Source organism: Herpailurus yagouaroundi, unplaced genomic scaffold (assembly GCF_014898765.1).
Source record: "Herpailurus yagouaroundi ecotype Mexico unplaced genomic scaffold, PumYag 292, whole genome shotgun sequence".
Classification (NCBI taxonomy): Eukaryota; Metazoa; Chordata; class Mammalia; order Carnivora; family Felidae; genus Herpailurus; species Herpailurus yagouaroundi.
The window spans coordinates 13,516-24,842 of NW_024412509.1; the positions used below are offsets into that span (position 1 = coordinate 13,516).

The window sequence follows — 11,327 nt, forward strand, 5'->3', positions numbered from 1 at the left end:
TACGTTTTGTATGGAATATCCTTTTCTGCCTGTTTTTCTCTACCTGTTTGTATTTTGGACCTAAAGTGAATCTCTTGCAGGCAGTATGTAGAAGCACCATGTGTTGAGTTGCTCATTGAGTTACTTACTAGCATTTTTTTAATTGAGATATAAATGTTATAACTTGTACAACCTGATGATTAGATATCTGTACACAATGGAAAGTGATCATAATAAATCTAGTTAACATCCATCAACACACATAGTCACAAATTTTATTTGTCTTCTGATGAGAACTTTTAAGATCTTCTGCCTTGTCAACTGGCAAAGATACGGTACACTATTTGTCATTACCTGTAGTCAAGATACAGTACATTACATCCTCAGGAGTTATTTATGTAATAAGTGGAAGTTTGTACCGTTTGACCACAGTCACCCATTCTTGGCTCCCCCAACCCTGATTCTGGCCACCACCAGAATTTGTGTTGGTTTTGTTTTAGGACCCACGTGTAGATCAGATCACATAGTATTTGTCTTTCTCTGTCTGACTAGTTTCAGTTAGCGTAATGTCCTCAGGTTCCATGCATGTTGTTGCAAATAGCAGCATTCCCTTACATTTTTATATCTGAATAATATGCCTGCCCTCTCTCATTGGGGGTGTGTGTGTGTGTGTGTGTGTGTGTGTGTGTGTGTGTGTGTGTGTGAGACTTTTTTATCCATTCATGATTTGGTGGATGCTTAGTGTTTCCCTTTGTTAGCTAATGTAAATAATGCTTTAGGGCACATATATTCTTTAGTTTGAATGTTCATCTCCTTCCCCAAAGACTTACAAGTGGAATATGGAAGTTCTACTACCTTTCATTTTCTGAGAAACCTCGAAAGTAATCACCATAGTGGTTCTCTGGTTCTGTGTGTATTTTAGGCTTGTACTGTTTCTGTTGTTGTTCCACTGGAATTTGGATGGGGATCGCATGACTTGGTAGATTGCCTTGACTAGTATGAACATCCTAAAAATGTTCATTCTTGGGGCACCGGGGTGGCTCAGTCGGTTAAGCATCTGACTGCAGCTCAGGTCATGATCTCGCGGTGTGTGTGAGTTTGAGCCCCGTGTCCAGCTCTGTGCTCACAGCTCGGAGCCTGGAGCCTGCTTCAGAATCTGTGCCTCCCTCTCCCTCTGCCCCATCCCCTGCTCACGCCCTGTCTCTCTCCCTCTCACACACAAAAATAAATAAACATAATTTTTTTTTAATTTTTTTTTCAACGTTTATTTATTTTTGGGACAGAGAGAGACAGAGCATGAATGGGGGAGGGGCAGAGAGAGAGGGAGACACAGAATCGGAAACAGGCTCCAGGTTCTGAGCCATCAGCCCAGAGCCTGACGCGGGGCTCGAACTCAGGGACCGCGAGATCGTGACCTGGCTGAAGTCGGACGCTTAACCGACTGCGCCACCCAGGTGCCCCCTTTTTTTTTTTTTTAATTTTTTTTCAATAAATAAACATAATTTTTAAAAATGTTAATTCTTCTACCCTCATGAGCATGGAATCTCTTTCCATTTATTTGTATCTTACTCATTTTTTTTTCCATTGGTGTCTTATAGTTTTCAGTGCAGGTCTTTCATCTCCTTGTTTAAATTTATTCTGAGATATTTTATTATTTTCAGTGTAACTGTAAAAGGGATTGTTTTCCCAATTCCTCCTTGGATAGAGAGAAACGCCGCTGATTTTGGTATACTAATTTCACAGTTTGTAACTTTACTGATTCAGGTATTAGTGCTAGAAATTTGCTGGTGGACTCATTAGGCTTCTCTATACATATGATATAATGTCATCTATAATTCGAGATCCTTACTTTTTCCTTTCCAATTTGGATTATTTTATTATTATTTGTTTTCTTGTCTAATTGCTTGTCCAGGATTTCTGATAGTCTGTAGAGTTAAAAGTGGTGAGAGTGGGCATCCTTGTCTTTTTCCAGATCTTAGAGGAATAGCTGTCAGCTTTCCACCTTGGGCTATGGTGTTAGGTGTGGGCTTGTCATATATGGTCTTCATCGTAATGAGGTGTCTTTCCTGCAAACCACTTTGTCAGGAGTGTTTATCTCATAAATGGATGTTGATGTTTCTGCATTTATTGTGATGATCACACGACTTTTATCCTTTATTTTATTATCGTAGTGTAGCTTTGATTTGTGAATGTCGAACCATCCTTGTATTCTTGGAATAAATCCCACTTGATCATAGTATATGTTTCGTTGATTGTATCGTTGAATTTGGTTTGTTAATATTTTCTTGAGGAGTTTTGCATCTCTGTTCCTCAGGGATATTGGCCTGTGATTTCCTTCCCTGTTGTGTCCTTGTCTAGTTTTGCTGTCACAGTAAGACTTTGCCTCATGAAAATGAGATTGGAAATGTTCCCTCATCAGTTTTTGGGGTTTTTTTTTTTTGAAAGAGATTGAGGTATAGTGTTAATTTTCTAAAATTTGGATTGAATTCAGCGTTGAAGCCATGGGTCCTAGAGTTTAGTTTGTGGAGAAATTGTTAATAACCGAGTCAATCTTATTACTTGAAATTTGTGTTTTCATATTTTCTGTTCCTTTATCAGATAAGCTCGTGGGTTATCTTTTCTAGGAATTTATCCATTTCTGCTAGGTTGACCTATTCTTTTGCTCTACAATTGTGCATGATAGTCTCATAATCCTTTGTATTCTGTGGTATGTGTTGTAATGTCTCCTTCGTTTCTGATTTTATTTGAGTTCTGTAGTGTACTTGGTTAGTGTAGCTAAATTTGCCTTTTTTTTTTTTTTAAGAACATTAGCTGTCCCTAATCTTTTCTACTGCCTTTGTAGTCTCTATTCCTTTTAGTCCACTCTGATCTGCGTTATTTCCTTCCTTCTACTAACTTTGGGCTTTGTTTATTCCTTTTTTCCCTAGTTCCTTGAGGTATAAAGTAGGTGGTTCATTTGGGCTCTGTGTCTTGGTATAGGTATTTATTACTATGAATTTCCCTATTAGGAATGTTTTTGCTGCATCAAATTTTGGTATGTTGTTTATCCACTTTAATTTGTCAGAAGATTTTTTTTTATTTCTTTAGATTTCTATTTTTATTTCTTTAGATTTCCATTGGTTTTTCACTTTGTGATGTTTAATCTCCACACTATTGTGAATTTGTTTTTCCTCTCTCATTACTTTGCAAATACATTGTGCCGCTTCGCTCTAGCCTACACACAGTTTCTGCTGAAATGTCTGCTGATCGTTTCATGGGGATTCCCTTGTACATACAGGGTGTGTTTGTTTGTTTCTTTGTTTTTTCTCTTGTTGCTTTTAGACTCTTTCCTTGTCTTTAAATTGAAAGTTTATCTATGTTTATCGGATGGGTCTCTTTGAATTGTTACTTGGAACACTGCAGGCTTTCTTTATCTGGGTGTCTGCATCCTTCCCCAGGTTTGGGAAGTTTGGAGCTGTTGTTTCTTCAATATGTTTTCTGCCCCTTTCTCAATATCTTCTCCTCTGGGACCTTTATTATGTGAGTGTTGGTGAGCTTGGTGTGCCTTAAAGCTGTTTCTAATTCTGTTTTCTTTTTGCTTCTCTGATTGGGTGAGTTCCACTGCCTTGTCTTCCACTTCACTGATTCCTTTTTGTGCTTCATCTAATCTGCTGCGCAAGCCTCTCTTGCATATATTGCAGTTCAGTTCGTGTATATCCTTCTATGACTTCTATTTGAATATTAATTTGTATTTTCTATTACTTTATTATAATTCACACTTTGTTCATCTGTTCTTCTCCCAGGCTTGGTGAGCGTCTTTAGGACTGTTAATTTGAACTGCCTTTTATCAGGTAAATCACTTACTTCTGTGTCAGTAGGGTTTTCATCCGAGGTTTTGTCTTTGTCTTAACTTTGGAACATATTCCTCCATTTTGTTATTTTGCTTGAATTTCTGCCCTTGTTTCTATGTATTAGATGAAACAGCCATCCATCTCAGTCCCAAAGCAGTGGCCTTGTGTAGGAGATAAACCTTGCCTTAGCTCTTGATTTTATCTGAAACTGCTGTGACTGTTCACAGAACCTACTTTATTTTTAGTGGCTCTCAGAAGCTGAGTGTGTGTCAGTTTCCCAAAGGGAACAGTCCATCGCTGAGATTCAGGCTGATTGTAAGCCAGATGCTACAAAGGCAGCAGCTTTCAAAGTATGCAGATAACACTCTTTCAGAGGAAGGCTAAGGGATAAACCTTCAGTCCGGTCTCTGTGCACTAATCCCTTGGGTGATAGACAGTTAAGAACTGTTTCTTCATCTGTTACTGTTTTGTGAACCTGTGAACACAAACTTGGCTGGCCACAAGAGTCAAGCATTCCAGGGATGTGTCATCTTGGCAATCAGTGGTGCTAGACATATACACAGTCTCCTTCCTTGAAGACGCTGATCTCCTGGGACGTGGTAGACGTAGAGTGTGAAGATGGTGCCTCCTCTTCCTGCCTTGTATAGAGGATTTGTAGTTGGCTCCTAGATGTGTGCTTAATTTAGAAGCCTGCCTTTTGAAGATATGCTAATAGGCCTCTTCCACAGAAAGACTGGGTTACATTTCAGTCTGCCATTTCTTCACTGTGCTTGGTGTGTGTTGGCTCAGCCCACATGGATGGTTCTCCATTTGTAACAGTCCTGTGGGATCTATGAGTATAGTCCCCACTGGCCACTAGAGCCAGGCAATGAAGGGGTGTCCTCCCTCCCCCGGGCAACAGTCACAACAAACCAAAGTATAAGAAGTAAAAACAGGAGCAGCATATATGTTTACACACTCCCCTCTAGGAGATACCAGCACTCAAGAATGTGGTCACCACGCCCCTCAGCTCTTCCACAAGAGCTGAATCTGTGAATGTCTTCATTTCTCCGTCAGTTTTGAAGGGACAGTTTTGTCAGATACAGGAGGGATTGTCTCCCTCCAACACATCAGCACTTTAAAGGCCACTGACTTCTGGCTTCTGCTGAGAAATTAGCTGATAATCTTCTGGAGATTGCTTCATAGGTGATGAGTCACTCTCCCTCTTGCTGCTTTCAAGGTTTCCTCTTTGTCATTGGCACTGGGCAGTTTTTATTATAATGTGCCTCAGTGTGGGTGTCTGTTTATCCTTCCTGGTGTTCAGCCAGCTTTTTGGCATTCATATGTTGCATCAAATTTGGGGAAGTTTGTGCCATTATTTTTTCCAATAATTTCTCTGCCCATCCCTCTTCTTTGATTCCCACGGTGCATATGTTGCTCCACTTGGTGGTGTCCCAAAGGTCCTTTATGCTCTTAGGTTTTTCCTCATTTTTTTTTTTCATTCCCTGGAGTTGAGAATTTACATTGACGTGTCTTCCAGTTTACTGATTTCTTTCTTTTGTCTGTTCATATCTGATTTTAAATCTTTGTAGTGAATTGCTCACTTCAGTTTTGTACTTTTCAATTCCATATTTTTATTTTAGTTCCTCTTTATGGTCCCTCGTTGTGGACTTTTTTTCCTTTTAATTCCTACATTGTTTTCCTGGCTTTATCCTCATCATCCTTTAGCTCTTTGGGCAGTGTAAAGAGCTAAAGGTGTTATTTTAATGTGTTTGGTATTTCTATCATCTGATCTTCGTCTGGGACAGTTTCTGTTGACTTACGTTTTTCCTTTGAATTGGCCATACTGTCCTACTTCTTTGTACGCCTTATGATTTGTTGCTGTTGTTGTTGTTGTTGCTGCTGCTGCTGTTGTTGTTGAAAACTAGATATTTAAATATTATGACATGGTAACTTGAATATTAGATTCTCTCTAGTTTACCTAGGTTTTGTTCTTTGCCTTTCCTTGTTTGGCTAGTGTTGTACAAGGTCTGTCAGAGATTAGAATGAAATGCAAACTTAAGGTCTTCCCTGGGTGTCTTTCATTCTAGGCTTGCATGGGTGACTTTCTAAATTTCCACAGATATATGGTTGTTTTTGAATGTCATAGTACTTCAGTGTATGCCTTCCCCTCCAAAGAAGAAAAGAGGATAAGTGAAATGAGGGAAATAATAATTAAGTAGGGTCTGTTTCCCTACATACCCTGTGTGCCACTTCATACGGTGGGAGGCATCTGCAATGATGGTGGCCACCACTCTGTGTGCACCTTTGTGATCAGATGTGTCAATCGCAGTCAAACACATATCTTTGATATTTTTGAAAGACTGAGACCTTACTGCTTACCTGGCTCCTGTAAGCCACTGCAGGAACATGTGATAGTATAGCTGCCTGCCACAGGAGCATGGGAGTGGAGTGAAGAGTGAATATCTGCTCCTGCACTATTGGCTTAAATTAACCAAAATTAACCACTGTTTACTGGCTCAGCATGCCCTTGGAGGGTGCAGGACTTTGAATAGATTCCAGAGTTCCAAAATAATGAAGTTGTAGGAGTGGGAACAGCTTTCTGTGATGTCACTTCAGTCTCTTGTTCCGTGACCCTTGTCCTTGATTACCTATCTCATCTCTGTACCCCCTTGGCCACCCTCTGCTTTGGCTACCTTATGTACAGAGGACATCAAAAGCCACAAGTACAGATACTCCATTCAGATTCTGAGTATCACCAGTCAGTCCAGCCAATACTTTTTGAAGGATTCCCACTATATTTGTTCTCTCTGTAACCATTGCAGCAAGCAGTACATTGAGCTTCTACTTTCACCTTGTCTGTACTACCTTCAGTCTTTGTGTCTGTTTTTTCCCTTAGATTTCATATACCATAAAAATCAGTGTTTCTGGAAATGTACATGCTCCACTTTGTCCATCCATTTTCACCTGCCAGACAAAAACCCACTCAAGGTGTCCAAAAATACAGCCAGGCAGATGAAATCACAGCTAGGTCTTCATGGCCATTTTAATACCTCTCTGTCTACAATCACTACACTATTATAAAAACTCCACATATTAGATACTTTTTTCCATTGGCTGTATAAACCCTCAGCTTCTTTCTACCTGCCCTCCTTCTCCACAGGAGTTGCAAATAATTTTCTTGCACTATGCAAAGTGCAACTAAATTATTTGCAACTGTGCCTTTTTTTGTAGAGGAAAGAGAAGCCATCAGGCTTTCTGTGTCTCCATGTCAAATATATCAATTAATTGCAATGGTGCCTATCTTCTCGGGCTCCTTTTTGTTCATTTTTTTTTTTTATCATCAATATTTATCAGCTCAGTGTCTCGTACCTAGTCAGTTCAGTGTAATATGTCATCATTGGTGCCTAAGGTAGTCACGTCTGAGCTGCATCACCAGTAATTTGTTATTAGTATTACCATGAAAGAATTCAATTCCAATAGACATAATAATGTTTTTACTCAGCTTCTGATACATGAGCAGCAGGAAAGAATGGGGAGTGGGCAGGAAACCAGTTGGGTTGCAGATAATTTGTGTAGCACCTATATAGCCAGTTGAATTATGCTGTACTCATAGTCCGTAGTAAGATTCAAAGAAAAATTATTCTTTTCCAGCAGAAATTTCAGTGAAGGTGTTTTTAGTAGCTGTAAACGTGTGGCCTGTAAGAGTGTTTGACAAGTCTCCTGGATAAGTCGCTCTTGCTCTTGATCTTGAAATGTGTGACTCGTCAACATTTTTTTCTTTATGAGAGCTTTATTGAAGTGTCCGCAAGACTGTCATTTTATCTGTTCTCGTACAATAGAATAAATTGCCTTCTTTTCACAAAGAGCTGCTTCTTTGTTTCATTTCTTGTAGTTTTTCCATTTCTTGTAGAAAAGTAAGACCAGATGGTGTTCATTCATAAGAAGTTTGCCTCAAAGATCTATTTTGTTTTTAATTTAAAAAAAGACATCGAGGTTCGTTTTCTAAATACACTAAAATTATTTGCATGCCATTTTATATCTCAGCCGAATAAGAGAGTAGTAGAAAAGTTTCCATGACTAATTCCAGTTCTGCCAACTGTAACTCCGAGGTTCTTACTTTATTTTCTAACTGTATAAACTACTTGTTAATTTTAGCTGGAGGAGAGCAGGAATGTTCAGAAGCAAATGAAGGTTCTGCAGAAGAAACAAGCCCAGATCATCAAAGAGAAAGTTCACTTGCAGAGTGAACACAGCAAGGCCATCTTGGCAAGAAGCAAACTAGAGTCTCTTTGCAGGGAACTTCAGCATCACGATAAGACATTAGTGTTTATTTATTTTTGAGAGAGGCAGAGGTGCAAACAGGTGAGGGAGCAGCGAGAGGGGGAGACAGAGAATCCAAAACAGGCTCCAGGCTTTGAGGTGTCAGCACAAGTGTCCACTGACTGATGAATGATAAAGAAATGCAGTCTATTGTATAATATTTCTCCATAATTTGGCTATTGTTGATATTACTGCTATAAACATAAATGTGCATGTTCCCTGGACACATTTAGAAAGGCAAAATTTCAGGCCACACCTCAGATGTAATGAATCAAAAGCTATGATGGGGAACAGTATCCTGTTTAACAAGCCTTAGTCTGTATAAGCTAAGTTTGCTATAGTGGACAGCAAAATCTACTTACTCCAATTTATAGGTGTCCACAGCACAACTCTGAGCTAATTAATTGGGAAAGAAGTTTGATACCTCACCTAAGAGAACCTAATTTACCACAGGAAAGAGACCACATAAGTAAATCTGTAGTTACTCAGCAAACCAGAAGTTCCAGCCTTCCCTAGTACTGAAATAAATGAGCATTTACTATTCATTCATGTGAAACCTTCTCACCTCTTCGGCCATTTGTGGAAGTACTTTATTATTATTTTCCCATTTGATACGCCACATTATCATTTCTTTTTCCAGCTTTTTAATTTTCTTTGTCATCTGTGAATCAACACAATGGCAAAGTTAAATTCTAATTTGCATTCCTTGACCCACCCCTCAAATATTGTATAATGTTCCTCCCTTCCCTCATCAGTGCACTATCCTCAACCAGCCGATAGCTGTGTATGTCTTGCTAAAAGCAGTTATGCCTGTCTATTGTAAGCAGAGCTAACAGAAGCCCTTATCATGGTGACAGCAGCAAAAACCAAAGTAGGAAGGAGTTTCCATAGTTTGGCTATTGTTGATATTACTGCTATAAACATAAATGTGCATGTGCCCTTTTATTTTTTATTTATTTATTTAAAAAAAAATTTTTTTTCAATGTTTATTTATTTTTGGGACAGAGAGAGACAGAGCATGAAGGGGGGAGGGGCAGAGAGAGAGGGAGTCACAGAATCGGAAGCAGGCTCCAGGCTCTGAGCCATCAGCCCAGAGCCTGACGCGGGGCTCGAACTCACAGACCGCGAGATCGTGACCTGGCTGAAGTCGGACGCTTAACCGACTGCGCCACCCAGGGGCCCCAACATGTGCCCTTTTAAATAGTATTTTTGTATTCTTTGGGTAAATACCTAGTAGTACAATTGCTAGATTGTGGGATTCTGCTTTTAACTTTTTAAGAAACCTCATACTGTTTTCCAGTTTGCACCAGTTTGCATTCCCACCAACAGTGCAGGAGGGTTCCCCTTTCTCCATATCCCTGCTAAACACCTGTTGTTTCCTGATTTATTAATTTTAGCCATTCTGACAAGTGTGAAATGATTTCTCATTATAGTTTTGATTTGTATTTGTATTTCCATGATGATGAGTGATGTTGAGCAACTTTTTATATGTCTGTTAACCATCGTTTTATCTTCTTTAGAAAAATGTCTGTTCCTCTCTTCTGCACATTTTTAATTGGATATTTTACTTTTTGGGTGTTGAGTTTTATAAGTTCTAGATTTTATATTTTATTTTCTCCATTCTAATCTTTACTATTTCCTTCTATTTTCTGATTTGGGGTTTCATTTACTTTTATCTTTTATTTCTCTAAGTTGTAAAGCTAGGCTATCCTTGTGAATATTCCATGTGCACTTGGGAAGAATGTGTATCCTGCTGTTGTGAAAAGAAATCACTGTATATATCTGTTAGATCTAGTTGGTTTATAGTGTTAAAATTCTTTATTTCCGTATTGATATCTGTTTAAATTTCCCATACATTATTTAAAGTGAGATTTAAAATCTCCAGCTATTGTTTGTAGAACTGTCCATTGCCTCCTTCAATTTGCTTAGTTTGATGTTGTTTAGTGCGTATATGTTTACAACAGTTATATCTTCTTGAATTAACAGTTTTATCTAAATATAATTTCTTTTGTATCTTGTAATAGTTTTGTTGCTTTTATTGTTTAAAATCTGTTTTGTGTTGTATTACCATAGTAACCCAGCACTCCTTGATGTGGTATTGAACAGAATGTATTTTATATCCTTAATTTTCAACCTATTTGTGTTTTTAAATTTAAAAAGTCTCTTATAACCAGGATATAGTTGGGTTGTGATTTGTTTGTTTTCTTTAACCATTCTGACAGTATTTGCTTTTTGATTGCAGTGTTTTTTATTGCATTTATATTAAAGGTCTTACGAGGTGAGACAGGTGACATTTTGCCATTTGTTTTCTCTATATTTTATAACTTCCTGTTCCTCATTTTCATTACATTTTTTGTTCTTCTCTTCATTTTTAGTGGTAATTTTTCCCCCAAACTTCTTCTTTTATATATTTTGTGGATATTTTCTAAGTAGGAAAATTAGGATGGAGATAAAATCAATATTCTAAATTTAAAGTATTTTGTTAATTGATACCAACTTAGCTTTAGTAGCATTCAAAACTCAGTTGTTGTTCAGCACCACCTTTATTTGTTACTGCCACAGATTACATTTTTATACACTGTGTGGTCATTAACATAGATTCGTGAGTATACCTTGTTTGTTTAATAATATAGTAAATAAGCGATACCTGGCTCAGTTGGTTAAGCATATGACTGTGGCTCATGTCATGGTCTCATGGCTTGTGAATTTGAGCCCCACATCCGGCTGTGCTTTGTGCTGACAGCTCAGAGCCTGGAGCCTGCTTTGGATTCTGTGTCTCTCTCTGCCCCCTCCCGATTCACGCTTTGTCTTTCTCTCTCTCCTTCAAAAATAAACAAACATTAAAAAAAATTAAAAAAACAATATAGTAAATAAAAAGAGGAGTTAAAAACCAAATACGCTAAATAATACTGAATTTTGTATTGCCTATTCGGTTATCTTTATCAAAGTTATTTTTTGTATGACTTTGATATGCTGCCCCTATATTTGTACTTCAAGGGTTGCCTTAAGCATTTCCTGTGTGGCAGGTCTACTGGTAATGAACCATGTCAGCCTTATTTGCCCGATAGTATCTAAATATCTTCTTCATTTTTTGTTATAGGATTTTAAAGAATACAGCATGATGATTTGATATGTATATATATATATATTTTTTAATTTTTTTTCAACGTTTTTTATTTATTTTTGGGACAGAGAGAGACAGAGCATGAAGGGGGG

At 38.1% G+C, this 11,327-nt stretch overlaps 1 long non-coding RNA gene across 1 annotated transcript; it reads left to right on the forward strand.

The window, feature by feature from the left end:
- The first annotated feature begins 1,576 nt into the window (after positions 1-1,576).
- Positions 1,577-8,058, forward strand: LOC121021298 (uncharacterized). The gene is made up of 2 exons (XR_005786492.1): positions 1,577-3,809; positions 7,947-8,058. It is a non-coding gene; the product is annotated as an uncharacterized LOC121021298 (long non-coding RNA).
- The last annotated feature ends 3,269 nt before the right edge of the window (positions 8,059-11,327 follow it).